We start from the raw sequence: 20,023 nt of genomic DNA on the forward strand, positions 1-20,023 counted from the left end.
GCTGATCTTGTGCAAAAATCATGAGGATCCATGAGGAACCATGCTTCAAAACCACGTTTTTGGGCCACGGTATGGCCAGGAAGCCGTGGATCCGTGATTTTTGTGGTGGATGCTGTGCCCCTGGCCATGCTGTTTGATCTGATGGTGACTTTGGGCTGGTCTTGTGCAAAAATCATGAGGATCCATGAGGATCCATGCTTCAAAACCACGTTTTTGGGCCATGGTATGGCCAGGAAGCCGTGGATTCGTGATTTTTGTGGTGGATGCTGTGCACCTGGCCATGATGTTTGATCTGAAGATGACTTTGGGCTGATCTTGTGCAAAAATCATGAGGATCCATGAGGATCCATGCTTCAAAACCATGTTTTTGGGCCACGGTATGGCCAGGAAGCCGTGGATCCGTGATTTTTGTGGTGGATTCTGTGCCCCTGGCCATGATGTTTGATCTGATGGTGACTTTGGGCTGGTCTTGTGCAAAAATCATGAGGATCCGTGTTTTTTAACCATGTTTTTGCACCCCTGCGGCCCCGCGAAATAGTGGATGCATGATTTTTTTGATGCTGTCTACAGAGTAAGACATGATCTACAGTATCATGGTGGTTTTATTTAATTTGAATGAAAAAATCATATGAATTCACGAGGATCCGTCTAGATCCTTTTACCTTTTTCCGGATTGGAAATTTTTTCACCCCAAGCCGCACGCGGACACACAGAACTTTGAACTTCAGGACGCGGTAGCGCTGAGGATCCCCAACCAGCCCAGTTAAATAGGAGATAGCACACACTCACACGGAGAGTGTCTAGTGCGCGATCTGTGGGGCGTGAGGAAGAGACAGACGAAGGCTCCCAGAAAGCTTCAGGAGAGCTTAAAATGCGGCGCAGGGACCCCCTCAGTAGCGGGATCAAAGGCGTTCCTTGAAACGCCCGCCAAAAACGCTGGCAACTGGGAGTTTAAATTAGGGGTACAGGGAGAGTCACAGGGAGAGTTTAAAATTGGGGGGGGGAGGTTGCCCACATGCCGACCCTGCTGCCGAGCCGTGGGATACCTACACTCTGAGGGTTACTGGGGAGCCCTCACACAGCAGCCACTCGCGATACTCAGGAGGAGCCCACCCACGCAAGGCACACAAACAGCGGGGGTAGAAAAGTCACAAAACAGCGGAGATGGGCGGCCAGAACACACGCGCCAGAACCTGATTACTCCCTCCTAGCACACACGCGGCAACCGTTCCCGACCGCGTATCCCGCTCCCCCGCCGAAGAAGGCAGCGGTAAAGTTTTGAGAATCAGGAGGAAGCAGGGAAAATTAGTGAGGCAATTAGGAAAGACACGGTCTCAAAACCGCAGGAGAAATAGCGTAAAAATCTTCCCTCTTTTTCCGTCCTTCTCAAGGCTAGCTCCACGTGGTCGCTCCTCACTGCTGCGTACACGGAAGGGAAGATACCTGACTCGCGGCGAGACGACGAAGAATGAGGCCGGGGAGAGGCTGGCGCCGCAGCAAAAGGCTGCTGAACACGCCCCCTCTCAGGCACCTGGTTGGATGCCCGCCGAGGGGCGTGGGCGCCAGCCAGGTGAGGTGGAGGCAGGGGGCTAACGCCCCCTATTAGGGGCGGTGCTCGGGCTCCCGCCCACAACCACTCCCCTCTCTTGCAGGGAGGAGAGTCTAACTCTTTCTTTGAACCAACTCGGTGTCATTTTGACCTCCTTCCTCCTGTCCCGGAGCAACGCAGACCCAATCGGTGAACTCCAATAAGGCTACAGTGTGATTCCTGCATCGCAGGGGGTTGGAATGGGTGACTTTGGGGGGTCCCTTCCAACTCTACAATTCTGTGATTCCATGATCTGAAAAATATTTGTCAAAGTGATTCAGACTTCTGAGTACTTCCTCCTTGCCCCAAAGTGGAACTATGGTAACCACAAAACTCCCCTCTAATTAGAGTGCTAGAAGGGACACAGCTCAGGGTCCCATGTTTGTAGAATCATAGAATTTTAGGGCTGGAAGGGATGAGGGTCCTCTAGTCCAGCCCCCTGCAACGCAGGAATCTTTTGCCCATTGAAACCACAACCCTGAGATTTAGGAGTCTCATGCTCTACTGACTGAGCTGTCTAATCTTCCAACACCTCCAAATAGGACTACAGTGGTACCTTGGTTCTCAAACTTAATCCATTCCGGAAGTCTGTTCCAAAACCAAAGCGTTCCAAAACCAAGGCACGCTTTCCCATAGAAAGTAATGCAAAATGGATTAATCCGTTCCAGACTTTTAAAAACAACCCCTAAAACAGCAATTTAACATGAATTTTACTATCTAACGAGACCATTGATTCATAAAATGAAAGCAATCATCAATGTACTTGTCACGGAACTGACATCGGAGCTAGAGGCGAAGGGAAGGCTCTCAGATGATGCTGGAGAAGGGCCCAGCAGGGGGAGAGGCAGCTCAGTAGAGGGGGAAGCAAATCAGCGCAACACCAGGGATAAAGGGGGGCAGATGGGGGGATCAGCGAGAGGGCTCCAGGACTCTTCACTGGACATCAACGAGGAGAGCACAGGTCCTCCGCTACCCACGCCCTCCCTGCGCAGAAGACTTGCGCGCAGTGAGAGGAGGAGGAGACTGGGCGTCAAACAACTTTTATGTTGGAAGAGGTTTAAGAAACGCCCACTGACGGATTCTGCTAGCGACTGAGGCAGCCACGGTGAGAAGGGCTGTCCAGTCAGAAAGGTTTAACAAGGCCATTTAGCCTGGAGAGGCGGCAGCTTACGCACGAGCAACCCATACGCATTACAGTACTGTACCTATAAAATAAATAAGACAGTATTGTAGATGATAATAAAATTATTGTTTCCTTACCTGCACTGGTGATAGTCATTGTTTGGACTTTGGGTTTTTTTTATCCATTTCTGCAGTCACACAATCAATCAAGCAGTAGCTGAACTGGGTTCCACACAGTCCGAAAAACAACTTAACCAAAAAAGCATCAAAAACACAAACACAAAACAAAGAGCAAAAACAAAAGCGCCAAATTTAATCAGCTCTGGAAGTTCATTTGACTTCCAAAATGTTTGAAAACCAAGGCGCAGCTTCTGATTGGTGCAGGCACCCCAGAAACAATAGCCGACAACTGCATTGAACGTTTGGCTTCCAAAAAATGTTAGAAAACTCATTTCTGGGTTTTTGGCTTTTGAGAACCAAGGTGTTTAAGAACCAAGGTACCACTGTAATGCAAAGGTCCCTTGTGTGAAACCCTTGAGAGCTTCTGTGGGCCAACCTAGACAACACTGGGCTAGAGGGATCATGGGGATGACTTGTTCCATAACAGCAGATGGCATGCAGAAATTTAAACTGTAGCAAAGTGATGTAAACTAGCTAGCTAGCTATGTCCTGCTGAAAGTGCATGCACTCCTCTTAGCCAAAGCCCCAATAATTGCAAGTGTGGAGCCACACAAACACGCCTTATCTCGACACTGTGTTGGGGGAAACTCACGATGCTGAAAAATTCATGTGCTCAATTTCTGCACATTGAGACAGGAGCCAAAGAAAACAGTTAGCTTAAAGCACACACAGAGTAGGGGGGCTCATAAAAAAATGTTTGTTTGGGAGGGGTTTTTTGGGGGTTGTTGTTGTTGTTTTTGTTTACCAAAAGGTAATCCAGTTGTAACCTTTTTCTAGGTACAATTCTGTACATTCTGGTACTACCTGTTCACTCATGGTCCCTCCAAATCCCTTTGTTTCTTTTAGCAATGTGTCCTTGTGTATCTGCATAAGCTTTTCAAAGCCTGCTACCTTTGCTTACAGAATTTCCCCTTAGGGGCGCTTTTAACATGTCCCGTAATACATGTGGATAATAGGAATCTCCTTCGTTAATTTCAAAAGCCATTTTATTTCTTCTATGATTTTCCTCTGCTGTTAATTTATTTTGTAAAAGCAAGTGGGGTTTAGTCACCAGAGAGGTTGATTCTGTGGTTTTGCTCAATAGGTCATGGTCATTTCAAGAGCCATAGGGCCTGAGATGGTTCAGCTCTAATTTACGTGTAAGATTAGGAGTCCAAGAATGTGGAATCAGTACTGCAGAAGGTCAGTTCTGACATGCTACCCCCCTAAATAGTGGGTGGAGTTCTTTTGGAAAGGACTCAAAGGTCTCTAAGTGTCAAGTTGTGCTGTACTGAAGGACTGTCCATATCTAATCTATTATAACATTGAACCCTCCTCCCCACTCGAGGAATTTTGCTATCCATTTGCTCATCTAATTTCCATGGAGGACAATCTAAGAAAGAAAAGCGGGTTTGAATTTGGATAATAAAAGTTTCCAGTCGAGTAGATTTATATATTTTAGTGACGGTAAGCAACTTAAAATGACCACAGACCCAGTAAAACTCATTGCGTGGACAGGCGGAGTCCCCAGATCCCAGGCGGGCCCCCCGTCATGTGGAATAACGACTCAAGACAACGTGCTATGGGATTAAATTGGCCACAACTTTATTAAATTTCAAATGTGGGTAGACCTTGGCTCAGGCATTGGCCGTTCTCCCTTCCCAGTCCCCAGCCGGGGACCTAGGGAGCATCAGGGTTATCCAGTGTTTGTGTGGGGGATGGGCTGGCTCTGGAGAACATATGTTCAAGCAGAGATAGCCGCCCCCGTTACGCCGCCGCCGCAGGGGAGAGCAATGATGACCTTTCGGCGTACGGTCAAAGCCTCCCTTCAGAAACCCCTTTAACGGGGAACCCTGGTATCGCCGCTGCAAAGAGGAAGATGGACAAAAGGATTCCGCCCAAGGCCTGATACCGCCAAATTTGTGACGTTTTGCTACGGGAAAGGCGAAACCTGCCAATGCAGGGAAATTCCTTTCCGGCTCTTTAACAGCAACCTTAATGTAGCAGCGCCCGCATACCTATGAAGAAAAGTTAACCTGCAAAATAATGCATTAACTGAGGGTGGGTAGGGTGGGAGAAGCTCTGGAGCCAAGTGAGGATTCCCAGGTAAGATCCTCCCTCTATTGTGTGGGCAGGTAATCCCTCCCCTACCTGGCCTGATCTCCTTGGCAACACTTCCCCCAGGTGGGATTGGACAGCTGACTGGGGTAGGCAGAGACCTCCAGGTATCCCACCTGAGGGAAGGCGAAGCCAAGCCTATGCTGATGGAGCCGCTCCAGTTCCAGGGGCTGCGCGCATCCATGCAAAGGTCGCCCCCCGTTTTATGCGGGGAGCGGTCATTACAAAGAGAAAAGACACAACATTTAAAAGCAGATACAAATAATTAGACGTTATTCTTTTCTCAAGAAGCCAGCAAAATTTCATTTTTCCTGTTTTATTTTAAGCACGCTTTGTCGAGAATCAAGCCTTTATCAGGAGAAACTGGCAACTCTCCCAGGCACCCGACTTGATCTCCTGTTGACCTCCCTGTCTGCTTTCCCGGCAAGATCCAGGCAGAGGTCGCGATAGGCAATCCTTCTCAGCGTGAGAAGAACACACCCCCTCTTTCCTGCCCCCCCCCCGGCAGGGGAAAGAGATAGACAGAAACGTATTTACATACCTTTATTTCTGTCTTTCCAGCGTTACAAAAAACATGACTGCTCTCTTCAAACTCCGGCAGTCGAGAGTGAAACTCCTCCTGTACTTCCTGTACAGCTCATATTACACTCTGAGCTAATTCCGGTGCTTCGCACTGTGAATAGACTGTCCCTCTGTTTCCCACGGAACAGTCCCAACAAAACATCATGTGATGTTTTCAAGCTACCTGCAGCTCGCGGGTGCATTGCTTCAATATCGTAACACGCTTTTTATTAAAGTTTTTAACAAACAACAAGGTGGTAAGCTGCTGAATATAGGCAGACTATCATTTCTCAAGGGCCATTCCAAATGTGTACAATTGATGGCTCCAAAATAAGCTGCACCTTGTGAGTCCAGAGGGCAACTGGTGCCATTGTCCCTGTTAGCATTTTGTAAGAAAGGGCACCAAGATTTCATCAAGCTGTCTGCCTTGATGATACTTTCAGTGAGGATCCCTTTGATAAGCCATCGGCAATGCATAAAGGAGGGCAGGTGGCTTGGTGAGCAGGGAAATTCTTGAAAAGATTTGGACCAGCGATGTGCCTTTGCTTCGGGCAAAGGGTGATGGTGGATGGATCATAGCTACCTAACTCAGCACTGTCTGTACTGATTGGCAGTGGCTCTACAAGGTTCCAGGCAGGTGATGTTTTCAGTTTCACCTGGAGATGCTGGAGACTGTTCTGGGACCTGCATCACCAGCGAGCTCTGGTCCTCCCTTAAGGAGTTAGGCGGATCAATGGTCTGACTCTGTGGAAGGCACCATGCTATCTCCCCCCCCCCCCTTTTTTTTTAGAATATATCTTTATTTATTTAAAATACTATCATACAAATACATTACAAATAGTTACAACAGAATTTCACACGAAAATGAAAAAGGAATAACAAGAATAAAAAGTAAAAGCAAAGAAGAATTAACATTAAAATAAAATAATATTGGTTGTATTATCAAATCTTGACCAATAAAGTCTTCTAGGACAAAAACTTCCAATCATTCTTGTTGTACTTTTTCTAATATCTTGACTTTATCGCACAGTTTATTTTATAGCTTTTTCTGTATATTCTTCTAAGATATTTTTTCCAATTATTTATTATACACAAGTATCATTCAATTCTGCCAGGATAGTTTCATTTTTACAGTGTGATCTTATATACTCCTTGAATAATATCCTTTCTCTATATAGGGATGCAGGTGGTGCTGTGGGTTAAACCACAGAGCCTAGGACTTGCCGATCAGAAGGTCGGCGGTTTGAATCCCTGTGACGGGGTGAGCTCCCGTTGCTCGGTCCCAGCTCCTGCCAACCTAGCAGTTCGAAAGCACGTCAAAGTGCAAGTAGATGAATAGGTACCGCTTCGGCGGGAAGGTAAACGGCGTTTCTGTGTGCTGCTCTGGTTCACCAGAAGCGGCTTAGTCATGCTGGCCACATGACCCGGAAGCTGTCTGCGGACAAACGCCGGCTCCCTTGGCCAATAAAGCGAGATGAGCACCGCAAACCCAGAGTCAGTCACGACTGGACCTAATGGTCAGGGTGAGGAGATTTCACCCCTCCCATATCCAAGAATCTGCTGATGTTCTCTGCTGATTCTCCAGAGAGGAGGGGGAGGTTTCTGCTCTCTACTTATTCCGCTCCAGCCTCACATCAAAGTGTCGGAGAGAGAGAGACTGAGTGTTAGAGAGAGATCGTGTGTATAGATAAGGTTGCTGCTAAGAGCAGCTGCAGACACTCAGTGCAGTTCAGCATTTCAGTTTAGACCTCATTTAGCTCTGTATATAGTTGTGTATTATAGTTGTAGATAGAATAAAGAAGATATTCTACAGAGCTGCTCTCAGAGTCGTTTATGCTCTGCTATACTCTGCTGTGGGGACGCGGGTGGCGCTGTGGGTAAAACCTCAGCACCTAGGACTTGCCGATCACATGGTCGTCGGTTCGAATTCCTGCGGCAGGGTGTGCTCCCGTCGTTTGGTCCCAGCGCCTGCCAACCTAGCAGTTCGAAAGCACCCCCAGGTGCTTGTAGATAAATAGGGACCGCTTACCAGTGGGAAGGTAAACGGCGTTCCGTGTGCTGCGCTGGCTCACCAGATGCAGCTTGTCACGCTGGCCACGTGACCCGGAAGTGTCTGCGGACAGCGCTGGCTCCCGGCCTATAGAGTGAGATGAGCGCACAACCCTAGAGTCTGTCAAGACTGGCCCGTACGGGCAGGGGTACCTTTACCTTTACCTTATACTCTGCTGTGCGACGACTGTCTTCTTGTGGAAGTGAATCCAGTGCTCACAACTCTAAGCTGTGCGTCCACAGCACTTTGACCTGTTCCTGTGCAGAAGGTGGTCTCTGGAAGTGCTACCCAGCTCGCCTAGCACAGTCGGGGCTGAGTGGATGAGTCCAGTTGGTGACACTGGCTCAAGGGAGATGCTGACACAGGGGTCCCTTTACCTTTACCTTTATATATGTGGTGGCCTGGGAATCGGATTCAGAGGCTGAACCTGAGGAATCCCAGCCTGCACAGGAGTCCCCGCCTCCAGGGCCGGCTGAGCCGGGGCAGGGGCTTGAACCTGAAGGGCCCTCACCTGTGCCAGATCCTCAGGAGCAGACACCAGCTTAATCCGCTCTGGCTCCGGAGGTGATCGAGGACCCATTGCCTGCAGGTGCTCCTCTCCCAACCCTGTCAGGGGAAGGCGAGGTTGCCTCTGGGTCCAGTAATCCTCCAGCCTCTCCTGAGCTGCAGAGGCTCAGGGCAGAGAGGCTGTGGGAACTAAGTTCTCGCAGGAGAGTGCTCGCCTCCAGGCCAGGAGAGGTGAGTCACCTGTGGACCGGGCCCTCCCTGTGCCTCAGAGAAGATAAAGGCCAGCCCACCCAGTCCCAGGTTGCGGGAGCAACATCGTTGGTTACCTGTTCCTGCCGGCACCCTGTCCTGCTTTCTGCCAGAGTTCCTGACCACGCCCGACTCCATGCCTTGGACCCCGCTTCAGCCTCGGACCGGACACGGACCACACCGCACGGTAACCCCCCCCCCCCCGAACCAGCACAATATACTTTTTGATTTAGGGCTCCCCTAACTTTTCCAGTCAGCTTTGCTAAGTGAAAATACTCTACCATGAGTGTTTGCCAGGCTATTATTGTTGGTATTGTTTCACATTTCCAACTTCTGGTGCTCGTGTATTCTTGCAGCCGTAATTGAGTACATAAACAGTGGTCTTGTGTTTTGCTTTATTTCTGTTGGTAATATTCCTAGAAGGAAAATCTCTGGTCTTTTTTTGATGTTAAGTGAAATATACTCAGAGTCAAGTGTGGATTTCATGCACATTATTCAGTTCATAGTAGCGAGGAATGAAAGTTCCTCCCAAATATCTGCTTTTTATATATTATTTACACAATGGGCCGCACATGATTGGCTAATTCCGGGATTCTCCTGTAGGCCAATCAGGTTGCGGATTCACTTCCACCTGGAGCTGGATTGGGTGGCTCCTGCGGACCAACCATACTGCTGCATTGTTCTAGGACCAATCAGACTGCTGCATTCTGAATCCTATTCAACTCAGTACATAACACTAAGTTTAAATAGTTTTTTTTAAAATCCGTCATATATGTTGCAAGCCTTTTGAACTGGTGCATGCAGATTTGTGTGGCCCTATGCCAATAGCCAGGGACGTGGGTGGCGCTGTGGGTTAAACCACTGAGCCTAGAACTTGCCGATCAGAAGGTCAGTGGTTCGAATCCCCACGACGGGGTGAGCTCCCGTTGCTCGGTCCCGGCTCCTGCCAACCTAGCAGTTCGAAAGGACGTCAAAATGCAAGTAGATAAATAGGTACCGCTCCAGCGGGAAGGTAAACGGTGTTTCCGTGCGCTTCTCTGGTTCACCAGAAGTGGCTTAGTCATGCTGGCCACATGACCCGGAAGCTGTACGCCGGCTCCCTCGGCCAATAAAGCGAGATGAGTCCCGCAACCCCAGAGACGGCCACGACTGGACCTAATGGTCAGGGGTCCCTTTACCTTTACCTTTTATGCCAATAGCCAGTCTGGGCTGGGCCAAATATGCGCTTTTGATTGTGGATGACCATTCGAGGAATGGGTGGGTCTTCCCAATCAAACACAAGAGTGAGGCTGTGCCACTAATAAGAGATTGGATTGCAGCGGTTGAACTGCAATACTCTACACAAGTGCGCAGCTTTCAGACTGACCGCGGTGGAGAATTCACCGGGTCTGCACTGCAGAGTTTATTCCGCCAGAAGGGAATACGTCACAGGTTGACGGTTCCACACAGTCCTCAACAGAATGGCGTTGCAGAACGCAGGAACAGAACGCTTCAGGAGATGTCCACAGCTTTGCTGTCTGATGCCGAGCTTCCCCAGCGTTTTTGGGCCGAAGTCTGGCGGACTTCTGCGTTCACGTTGAACCATTCGTTCAGTTCTGTTGTAGGGGACACACCCTATTTTCTGCTGTACGGCAAGAAGCCCAAGGTGCATTTCTTCCGTGTATTTGGCTGCGGGGCTTGGTTCCTCTCTCTCACGTTAATGCAGCTGAGCTGCAGAGCACTGTCGGGATGCTTCTCCAATGCCCTAATCAGCGAAATCTTTTGAGATCTCTCTCTCTCACACACACGTTAAAGTAGCTGAGCTGCAGAGTGTTGCTTGGAAGATTCCCCAATGTCCTAATCAGTGTGAATTTTTGATAGAGATCTCTCTCCCATGTTAAAGAAGCTTAGCTGCAGAGCACTGTCCCGAAGCTTCCCCAATGCCCTAATCAGCCTGATCTTCTGAGAGCAACAACTTCTCTCTCTCTCTCTCAAGTGAAAGCTGCTGAGCTGCAGAGCGCTGCCGCAAAGCTTTCCCAATACCCTAATCAGTGTGAAATTTGGGGATCTCTCTCTCTCTCTCTCTCTCTCTCTCTCTCTCTCTCTCTCTCTCTCTCTCTGTGTGTGTGTGTGTGTGCGCACACACATTAAAGCAGACGATCCACAGAGCACTGCTGATACGCTTCCCCAATGACCTAATCAGTGTTATCTTTTGAGAGATCTCTCTCTCTCTCTCTCTCTCTCTCACACACACACACACACACACACACACACACACACACACACACACGTTAAAGCAGGTAATCTACAGAGCGCTGCCAGGACGCTTCCCCAATGCCCTAATCAGCGTGATCTTTTGAGATCTTTCTCTCTCTCTCGTTAAAGCAGCTGAGCTGCAGAGTGCTGCCGGGATGCTTCCCCAATGCCCTAATCAGCACAACCTTTTGAGATCTCTCTCTCTTTCTCATTCAAGCAGCTGAGCTGCAGAGTGCTGCTGGGACACTTTCCCAATTCCCCAATCAGTGCAATCTTTTGAGATCTATCTCTCTTTCTTTAAAGCAGCTGAGCTGCAGAGCGCTGAGATCTCTCTCACTCTTGGCTGGAGTGGACCTCATTTTTATATACCTGGTGGCTTAGGTTCCTAGGCCACCCTATCCTTAAAGCTCTGGGACACATCACAGTAAAATCAATCAAAATGAAATGCCCACAGTAAAGTCCAGTCATGCATCCAAACAGCTTAACAGCTTTAACCTCCATTTGAAAACATCAGCCTGGCTAGATAGAGCAGAGGTGGAGAATCTTGACAGGCCTGCAGGCCCCACATCTAGCATCATACGTGGTGTCAGGTGTGGAGACAGGTAAAGACATGGCTGCAAAGGAGCTTCAAGGGTGCGTTCAATTGTTCTTAGGCAAGCAGGGTTTGTTGGCCGCACTTTTGAAGTTGACCACTAGTATTTGCTGTTTGGATTGAAACCATGCCTGCAGATGGACATTTCCTCTGCAGATCAGCTTTGCAGGCAGCTTCGTCAAGAGGGGGAGGTGTGGGATAATTACAGTGGGATGGCTCAGTTGGTAGAGCGTGACACTCTTAATCTCAGGGCTGTGGGTTCAAGATCCACCTTGCGCCAAAAGGGGGAACTTGCAAGGTGGGCCCAGATGTATAAGGACAAAACTTCTTGCTTTGGACCAGCCTGGGAAGGAGGCAGGGTGCAGGTAACAGGATAGAACACTTTCCTTGACAGGCTGTCAATAGTTGGCAGTAACTGTTAGGTTTCTGTTATGTCACTGTGCAGTTCTTGGAGTCACAAGACTCTATTGACATTCCAGACTGTTGGAAGTCTCACGGGAGACGGGAGACGGATGTTGATGTTACTGGTTTCCAGTTTCTTTGTGTCCAGTTGTTTTCTGTCTGTCACAGAGAGCAGATGCATATTCTTTTCTGTCTTACGTAGTTAGAAATAAAGTAGCAATGTAGCACATATTTCTGGCTCCTTCTGCTGCTGTCTGAGTACTCTGTGCAATGGAGAGTGTGCCTGAAGTCTCATTCAAAGGCTTAGGTCGTTAATCTCTGTCGGAGGAGAGCCTGTATGGCTTCCAAAGATACGGCCGGAGGAGTAGCCATTACAGCTTGGTCGTATGGAAGCTCCAACAGTAACCACTCGGTGGCCGAAGCTCTGCTCATCTTCCTGGAGGCACTGCCAGAACCAGTCCTTTGCTATGAGCTGTATCAGCGCTGCCTTGAGTGCTCACATGACAGCCACCTCTGTCGCCAGGTCAGCCCCAGAGCCCCATCTCTTCCTGGCTGGTCTGCGGTGTGTACAGAAGCATAGAATCAGAAGGGATTTCCAAAGTCATCTAGTCCAAATGTTGCCGCGAGTAACAGGAAATCCACTAAAACATCCCTGAAAGCCAGTAAACCGGCACACTGGCAGGAGGGTTAGTCTGGTCTGGGAAGCCTTCTTAACTGCAGAGGTTGCTGATGTCTCCTTTGATAACCATCCCTCTCGGTTGTGGAGGGGGGTGGGGTGCGCACATGTTGCCTTTTTGCTTTCTGGCAAGGAGTTGTAACAATAGCCCACCTGTTTCAGTGAACCTCGCTTGAATTTCCAACACAGGAAGCGGCCATATACTGAATCAGACCCCTGGGCCATTTAGCTCAGTATTGCCGAAATTGACAAGCAGTGGCTCTCCAGGATTTCAGACAAGGGATGTTCCCTACCCTCCTGGGAGATGCTGGGGGTGGAACCTGAGACTTTCTGCATGAAAAGCAGGTGGTTTACTGCAGAGCTATGGTCCTTCCCCCAAGATATCTCAGTTGGTAGAGCATAAGACTCTTCATCTCAGTGTCCTGAGTTCGAGCCCCACCTTAGGCATTGCAGGGGGTTCGATTAGTTAACCCTCGTGGTCCCTTCCGACTCTACAGTTGTATTATTCCCCAAAGTTCCCAGCAGAGTTCTAGTCCGGTTACCATTTTAGAAATTATTATTTTTTATGCCAGGTCTAAACCTGCAAACATAAAAAGTACACCGTGCTAGTGATCCATGCCCCTCCTCTAGCAAAGCTCTGCACTGAAACTCCAAACCGCCCCTCCCTGTCTTGCAGGTGATCTGCCAGTTGCCGCGGTCGCACCAGAACGTGTTCCGCTTCATGATGGCTTTCCTGCGGGAGCTGCTGAAATACTCTGAGAGCAACAACGTCAGTGGCAACATGCTAGGTAAGGCCTGCCTGTCCTGGCTGGGAGCTGGCCTTCCTCCTGCTCCCGCCTCCTCTCATGCAAATGTTTTCGCTTCCCTGCAGCCACCCTCTTTGCCAGCCTCCTGCTACGGCCTCTGCCCAACGTTCTGCCGAGTGCCATCGGCTTCCTCCTGGGCTTCCTGCTGGGGGCGGATGACTACGAAAGGTGCCAAGCGTGACTGGAGACGAAGTTGGGAGGGAAGAGGCAAGGCCCAGCCTCTGTTCTCTGGTGCCTGCCCTTCCCCTTGTGCCATCTTGCCATGTGCCAGCTCCCTTCCCTGTGATTCGCCCTTTCCACCTTTTCCTCTTGACTCCTGACACGGTTGCACACTTGGCTTTCCACATGGTTCCAGAGCATTGGCAGCAGGTTCAGGGTGCTTGGGGAGGGACCCTGTTGGAGGACAGTCATTCCCCTGCCCATCCTATTACCACTGCTGCTCTCAGTCCCTGCGCAGTATTCCCTGCTGCTCTCAGTCCCTGCGCAGTAGTCCACGCTCTCCCCTTCTGCTCCCCTTCTGCTGCAGCTGAGCATGTGCTACTCTTGGTGGGTACAAGGCATAAGGATTCCTAGCCTGTCCTGGGATTGCAGGATCTCTTTCTCTGTCCCCCCAGCCTTGATGCTCATCAAGAAGGGGCAGGGCTGCCACTGTGGCCCACGTACTCCTTAGCCTGCTCTGTATAGTTCAGCTATCTGTCCCCATTCTGCCAAGTAGAGTTCTAGGGTGTTAATTCTTCATGAAACACTAAGCACTGCCTAAAGGGACCAGGGAGGAGGAGGGGCACAGGCTGGGCAGCAGGCGGGGAGCTGAGGCAGTGGGTACAGCTGGGTTGGGTTGGGCTCCCCACCCGACCCCAAGTTCTGCAACTTTGTCTTTCTGGTTTTCTGTCCTGGATTCCTGTACTTCGTGCACACACACACTTTTTAAAATTGTATAATTTATTGGAAAACTTTTGTTTCAAAATAAAATATCCATTGTGTAAAGATTGTTCTGGTGTTTGGAGGGGAGCTACACTTGCCTTTGTTGGTTTCTCCACTGCTTTGAAGCTCAGCCAGACCTTACAAATGTAGCCTTCTTGGGCCCTTGCATGCAGCACACATGAGGGAGAGGCTGTGGGGACGGGGTGCTGCATGGGGCATCAGGTCATGCAGATACCATGGAATCTGACTTAGCTCTTAACAACAAGGCTTGCAGGTGCAGAAAGAGGGCTACATTGCTTTCCCAAGGTGTTTCTAAATTGCTTTCCTTCCTCATACCCATTTGAAGCTTGTGAGCTTTTGGAGGGCGAGAGCAACTTTTTAACAAACAAACAATATATATATATATATATATATATATATATATATATATATATATATATATATATATATATATATATATATAAGACGACTCTGCTTGCAGCTTGCAAGTTTCAGCCGAGCAGCAGCAGCAGCTGGCTGCAAATTATTGCATAGACTCTTGAGGGGAGGTCTGCCCTCCCCTCTCCCCATTAACCTTTGTCTCCAGGGCTCAGTGGTAGGAGGGAGAACAAAGGAAGAAAAAGAACTGGGCTTGGCTTAAGTGTGTGTGGAGGGGAGGTTATGGGAGCATATGTGCACCTGGTGCCAAGGGATAAGGCTGCAGAACTGAGCAGAGCACACTTAAGAGCAGGAGGAGCTGAGCCCTGCTCCCGCCGCCACCACCACCTACAGCAACTCCTAGATGTCCACTTGTTCTTCTCAAGGGAGTCCAAAAAATGACCAAAGGAGACTGGAGCTCTGAGAGCAGCTATGGAGACTGCAGAGTCTGGATGGGAGATTTTTTTTTATTATTTATTTTCGTTTGAAGTGGGATGGAGTGGAGGGTAGATGGATCATTTTGAGGGGGAGCAGGTGGAGAGCAGTGGAACGGGATTGGGAACTTCCCCCTTCCCAACTGAAATAATCCAACTGGGCACCCTAGGAATTGGCAGGGCCAACCTGCGCATGAGGCGTTTAGAGGCCATTACCTCAAATGGCAGATCAAGGTCTGTAGAGCACCATGCTTGCAGCCATGTGACTATTGTGACCACGGCCATGTCCTTGTGAGGGTTTCGCCAACACAACCTGCTCCTCTCCAGCCTCCTTTCCTAAAGGAGAAGCAGAGGCAGGGCTCAGGGTGTTTCTGCTTCAAGCAAAAACATCCTCAGCTGGTCCTGGCAGTGGACATTAGAAATTGCTTTTGATATGGAAAAGAGTGGAATGAAGGAAAGTGGGGGGAGGGGAGTGTGTTAAAGAAAAATGGATGAGTTTTCCAAACTAAAATTGGGATTGAAGTCAGAGCTCTACTGAGTCACAAAAGGGGCTTCTGCCAGCCCAGTGGAATTTCCGGCTCCCCACATCCCAGTGTCTTAAAACACAAGAAGAGCTTGGGGAATCAATTTTGTGTATAAGGTAGATGTTTGGAATGGTCTGTCCTTGATGTGAAAAGAGGATCCTTTCAATATTTACTTTGGTGAACTACAGCTCCCACAACAACAACTCGGAAGGTGATGCAGATGTTCAGAGCGGGGTGCTGATAATGCCAAGTTCATAAGTTTGATCCCTGTATAGGCCAACTGCCTTATTCCTGCATTGTAGGGGATTGAACTAGATCAGTGGTTCCTAATTAGCTAATTACTGAGGACCCCTTATTTTTCAAAAGCCAAGCCGCAGACCCCCTACTCTTGAAAATTTTGATAACTCTATGGTAGTTACCTCTGCAAAGCAATTTTTTGAACAAAATGTGGGGTAATAAGCAAAGGATCTTAGGTATACTAAAAACAACAAGACCACCCATAAAATTTATGATATTGCCATGCAAAAATGAGAAAAGATTAGTTGGAGGGAGGCAAGGGATGGGGCCACGGACCCCTGATTGGGAATAACGGAACTAGATGGTCCTCGGTGTCCCTTCCAACTCCACAATTCTATGATCCTGTGTCTTAAACACAAATCTTGAGGAATAGTGTGTGTGTGTCTGTGTGTGTGTTTCTGTTTGAACTTTCCCAGCCTTTGCTTTATTCTGATTTGCGCTTGTGTCCCTACTCCCCACATGTAGAATTGCTATACGTTTGGATTTTCCTGGACATTAAAGCGTTTCCCGCACGGACACTTGTTTCCAACGGCCAAATCCCGGCAATTCCAGGCGGATGGCAACCCTACCCACTTGTGCCAGATTGCCTGGCATACGTTACAAGCATCTAGACACATAGATTATCCAGAATCCCAAGCAGCGACATTGTGAAACTTTAATAGGAATAAAAGGTAGGGGGGAAGGAGGCACAATGTCAAGCAGGCAACAGAATAAACCCGAGCACTGTGGGTCTAAAACCGGCCCCTGAATCTCTTGCTCCCCACTCTGCCCTTCTAACAATAACATTTTTTTGCTTGCTGGATGGCTGTGTGCAATATAGACCTCAATCACTGAGGAAGGGTGCTGGCCCAGTGGTAGAAGTATGTGCTTGGCATGCTGGCGATCCAAAAATCAATTCAAGACCAAAATTCCAGTTCTCATGTTTTCTGTCGAAATGGCTAATTTAAAGGGGAATAGCCTTGTATGGTTATAAGCGAGTTTTGGAATAACATGTGTGAAATATTGCTCAGGGGAAAGGTCCTACAGGCTTCTGTTGCGCATACTGCTTTCCCGAACCTCTGAGCGTAGCAAAGTAAAAACACAGCGTATAAAGCCTTTAGCCTTCTGTCCTCTGTGCATGCCGTCAGTGTGCATAAATCAAGAGCCCACGCAGCTTCTCTAAGCTAGAAGTGTTTATTTACAGCAGCAGTATAAATCATCCAGTATCGGGCAGAAAAAACATGTCTGCTCAGGACGAAAACAAAACCAGAATAATAGAACAAAGAACACAGATCCCGGATGTGTGACGTAGGATCTCTCCACCCCCACAGAAGGCAGGATGCACACACTGAGCTGTTTAACCCTGTAAGCTCAGGTTCTCCTCACACCCCTTCTCGTCCTGTGCTACTGGGGCGCTTGTAAGTATCACTACTTACCCCAACATCAAACCTCCACAGAACTCCCCATGACACTGGAAGCTCAAAGGTTTCGTGAACCCATCTGCCAGGTTGTTGTGGCTTGGACAGTACTGCAGCCGCACCAATCCTGACTGAACACTTTGACACACATTGCATGGCGAGTTCCCGCCTCCCCCCAGTGGAAATAAAGAAACATGACACAGATATTTAAGGTTAATGGGCTAAATATGGCCACAACTTTATTGGTTATAGGTGATGAGCAGTATTGGCTTAGGCATTGGTCCTAACCGACTTTCCGGCTTCAGCCTGATTGCTTGAAGTCCGGGAAGGGTTAACCACCAGTAGGGGGAGTCCTGCTGATGCACATCAACTAGGGACTCCCCCGGGGTCACCGCTCGGGGGCGTGCCTTAGGCCCTCACCTCCATAGGCTTCGGACAGGGCCATGCCCCCCGGAATCCTTTATCGGACTATCCTTCAATATGCGGGGGAGGTGATGGCGCTTTCTCCCACCCTTCCATCTACATAACAATACCAATACCAATGCCTAACCGCCACTCGAGCAAAAGCTCACCACCAATACCCTCAGACCTGCAACCAATCCCTAATCCCAGAAGATATGTCAGCCAACCAAACATCATTTCCCACATTGGAAAGATGCACACCATCCTCTCGGTAGAGGGCCACCTTGTTGAACTGGATATTGGGGTGGTCAATGACCCGACCCCCCAGTGCTGCCACTCTACGTGCCACTGAACGTTCCAAAAGCTTCCTGGCTTTGTTTATTGCAATAGGGCACCGACAGTCCCTCCAAACACGCCTCTCCAGCAGCGATGGCCAAATTAGGGTTAAATTTGGAAATGAGGCAATTAAAACATCAAAGTCGCTGTAAATGTTTCACATCAAGTCCACGCCTTTCAGATAGGCCAAATCATTTTCTCCCAGCTGAATGACCAGTGAATCCGGTGGGCCTTCCAAAATGGCTCTGGCTTTCACAGCCAGCATAAATTCCGCCCAGCGCATCCCCCCTCCGTGAGATCCAGGAAACTTTAACTTTTGGTGGTAGATCCAGCCTGCATCCCAGGCCACAGTTGATGGCACGGTTTCTAGCCCAGTGGACAATGCTGTGGCCTATAATCCAAATGCGCGTAACAGCGTCTCCTGAAGGAAAAGAATGCAACAAACCCAGGTCAGGTATGATGTGATCAGTCATAAGGTCTTACGAATATACCCCTTAAATGCATCCGACTTCCATCCCAAGTCCTTTATCCTTTCAGCTGAGAGCCCCAAATGCACTGCTGTAGTGGCAGCCCCAATACGGAAGGAGTGAGCTGCGAATTCAGCTGGGGGGAGACCTCAAGCAGCAATTGCCTTATGCCTACCGTGTGTGAACTGATGCCTTGCAAGGCGGGAGCCATCTGAGTGTATGAGGAATGGGCCAGCATTGTTTGGTCTCAAATACAAAAAGCGCCTAGTGTCTTTTACTGGGCATGGCCCCCTTTTATGTGTTGTTTGAAGCTGAATAAGAGCCCCTTTCCCCTGTTGAACGGTTTTTGAATGTCAAACATGCAGGACTAAATCTGAACTAGATAAGGTCAGGTCCTTTAATAGAATTCCCCGTGCAGCAGAATCCAGCTGTCCCTTGCAAACCACTTCGCCAATGCGCAAAGCGCCAAAGAAGGCAATGGAGTATGCTGCAGAAAATAAACGGGCCTCATACTTGGACCAACAGATACTTCTTAATTTTTTTATGAATTTGGCATAGAATGTCATAAGTTATGGGCCTTCTACCATCACTGCTGGGAGGCTGTAGCCTGCGCCAACTCTCCAGTGCCTTTCGCACTAAGAAGTCCGCACAAGGGTCTATGGAGTAAACAGCCTTACAGAAGAAGAAGATTGCAGCAGCCTGTATGTTAAGTGTCTTTGCTGCACGACCCAACTCCCTTAAATGTAGCAGATATTGTAGCACCTCCGCCTGGGTGGGGGGGGGGGGGGGTGTGTGTCAAGCCTAGCATTTTTATTTTATTCCAAAACTCCAAAAAGTCCGACCAGGCCTTTTTATAAGATCTAAGCATGGACGGGGCTACAGAAGCCAATACTCCCTTCATGACATCTCGTTCCCAAGGCTCCAAAGGTGCTCCGGGAATGGCTGTGGTAATTGCTGAGCCTCTGGTGCTAACGAGCAGAAGCGGTCCATCTGAAAACGAGATAGAGCATCTGCGATGTCATTGTTCACCCCAGGTATAACTTAGCAGAGAAATAGATGTTTAATTCCAGGCACAAAAGGGCAAAGGACCGGAGCAGGTTTGCCACCCTAGGGGAGTGCGATGACTGCTTTGATAGCACACTGACAATCACTTGATTGTCTGTCCAAAAGCATACCCGATGATTCCTAAACCCATCAGTCCACAGGTGCGTCGCAACTACAAAGGCCCTCATCACATCCTGAACTGCCCCTGTTGTGGACTCCGTCCCTGTGGCGGACTCTGCTGCTCTGGACCTTGGTCCTCAACGACAAGTTCCTCTTCCTCCTCATCATCATCTGAGTCAAAGAACTGCTGCGAAAGCACGTCTGGATTGCCATGAAGATGCACCCACCCAGACTGTTCACAGAACTCGGCACTGTTGCTGATCACCAGTCTGGACTGGTTCCCACTCGGGTATGCAAACCTCCAAGCTTTTGAGCCAGGCTCATATCCCACAAGGATCATTTTCTTGGATCTTGGCTCACCCTTCCTGCGCAGAGCCTTTGGAATGAGGACCCAGGCCTCACAACCAAACACACGGAGGTAATGCACCTTGGGCTTCCTACCATGCAGCAGGAAATAGGGTGTGTTCCCTACACTTGAATTGTACACCCTGTTCTGTGTAAAGACAGAAAATCTCCAGGCTTCGGCCCAAAAACGCTGGGGTAGCCCTGCATCAAAAAGAATGGCAGATTCTGATTCCTGCAAAAAACATTTTTTTTCT

General features: G+C 49.0%; 2 pseudogenes; one reads left to right on the plus strand and one right to left on the minus strand.

Moving 5' to 3' along the window:
- Positions 1-13,246, plus strand: part of LOC144326332 (inositol polyphosphate 5-phosphatase OCRL-like) — a 262,522-nt pseudogene extending 249,276 nt beyond the window's left edge.
- Positions 13,247-18,262: 5,016 nt separating this feature from the next.
- LOC144326333 (integrase/recombinase xerD homolog) lies at positions 18,263-19,433 on the minus strand (annotated as a pseudogene).
- Positions 19,434-20,023: the final 590 nt, after the last annotated feature.

Source organism: Podarcis muralis, chromosome W, assembly GCF_964188315.1.
Source record: "Podarcis muralis chromosome W, rPodMur119.hap1.1, whole genome shotgun sequence".
NCBI classification, from domain to species: domain Eukaryota; kingdom Metazoa; phylum Chordata; class Lepidosauria; order Squamata; family Lacertidae; genus Podarcis; species Podarcis muralis.